Genomic DNA, 1,883 nt, shown 5'->3' with positions numbered 1-1,883 from the left:
GGAGGGGCGGGTGCGACAGGGGGCGCTCGACCCGCCTCTGCCCGCACCCCGCGCGGCGCAGCCAGGCCTCCACCCACCACCGCCCCCCGACGGCCGTGTCGCGCGCCGGGCACGGCGGGGGGCCGGCGCGCCCAGCCGCGAGCTGGGAGGGGAGAGGCGGGGGCCGCGCCCCAGCCCCGGGGGTCCCCCTCTTAGACCCACCCACGATCAGCGCTGTCAAGGTCCACCTCCCCTCCGCTGTCTCAGCCTGGGGTCGGGCGGGGGCTCCCACCGTGCCCTGCGCGGTCCCCGAGCGCGGCCTGGGGGTTCCCGCTTCCTGCCGCCCTCACCTCCGACCTCGCTCAGAAGACTGCGGAGGCTCCTAACTCCTCTCCACCGGCTCCAAGTGCGGCGGGGAGGGGCCCTCCCACCCTCCAGTCCCCCCAGGCTCTGAGTGGTGTGCGGGGGGTGGGTAGGACAGGGTGCTTTCACGCTCCTCCCCACTTTCTCAGAGCGTAGCCGGGAGGAGACCTCCCATCCTTTGGTACCCCCTGCTCGGAGGGCCGCGGTAACTTCCTCTTTTTCACCCTCTGTGCGCTCGCTAGAGGGATTCCTCTCCCCTCCGCATCCCTTAATGGGTAGGGGGTTCCCACCCTCCTCTTCTTCAACTCAGCACAGCGGGCTTGGGGGCTCTCACGGTCCTCCCCACTCTCTTAGAGGGCAGGGGGCTTCCCTGCGGTGGGCGGGAAGACGCTGGGACGCGAGGAGACCCCCTGGCCGAGAACAGCTCCAAATGCGCAATGGAGAAGCGAGGCGGACACCCGCCCGTGTGATTCAGCGCTGCACCCCGCCACGTCCTCGGGTAGGCCGCCTTACTTGCGACCTGCAGTTTCAGCTTAAGTCACACTTTGGAGGTACCCGATAGGGCAAGGTTTTCCGTATCGGAGTTTAGACCTCTGGTCGGTCCACGTCCCCCGCCGAGCCCCTGCTGTCCGGCAGGGATGGCAGCGAGGGCGCGACCGGGGAGAGTGGCTGGGCGCTGGTGCGGGCAGGGTTGGCTCTGGGATTCGCTTCCTCCACGTCACCTCGGGGGACTGGGCGCGGGGGCCGATGTCTGCAGGGGCAGTGTCCCCCTCCTGACACGCCTGGGGTTCGAGCCCGCTGGCCCTCTCCCTGGGCGGTAGGGGAGCTCCTTGGTGCTCTCCAAAGGAGCCTACCCTTTTGGAGGGTTCCTCCTAGTCGAGAGTTGGCTGTACCCAAGACCCGCAAATCCCACCTCCACCCGAAGCCTAAGGAATTCGAGGCACCGCGATCCTCCCCTCTCGGGCACCGGCACACGGCCGGGGGGTTGTTCCTATGCCCTTGCCTGTTCCAGTACCAGACCAGCGCAGGGGGCTCTGAGCCCTGGCACTGCCTAACACTTGGGAAACCTTCACGAACTGTCCCGCTGCCCGCTCTTGGCCCTCCTGTCCCCCTGCGGGACAGAGGCATGTGAGCTGGGTAGCTGCGTGCCCAGTGACGGCAGGACCCAGCCCACGAGGGGAGAGCGGCCCGGAGCCTTCTAGTGACTTTATTTTTAGCCGCAGTTAATGCCTGCTCTGCTCAGGGGGTGTAGACCAGAGAAGGGCACAGCTCTGCCACCGGCTGCCTGAAACCTTGGCCGGTGGGTAAGGATGGGGGAGTAAAAAGGAAGCGTGTCCCGGACACTGGATCCTTGGCCAGGGACCCTGCCCACCAGACTCCACCAAGTCCTGGGCCTTCCCTCCTGCCCTAGACCTGCAGAGGAGAAGAAATGGAAGGAGGCAACGGATGGGAGAAGCCCCCTACCCCGAACGTGTCCTGGGGGTCCCACGGCCTCCTGCCCTCGCAGGAGATGGAACTCTTTCTTTGTCGAGTTCCTGGTC

Source organism: Monodon monoceros, unplaced genomic scaffold, assembly GCF_005190385.1.
Source record: "Monodon monoceros isolate NGI ecotype Baffin Bay Population unplaced genomic scaffold, NGI_Narwhal_1 Super_Scaffold_12, whole genome shotgun sequence".
Lineage (NCBI taxonomy): Eukaryota > Metazoa > Chordata > Mammalia > Artiodactyla > Monodontidae > Monodon > Monodon monoceros.
This window is presented reverse-complemented; position numbering follows the sequence as displayed.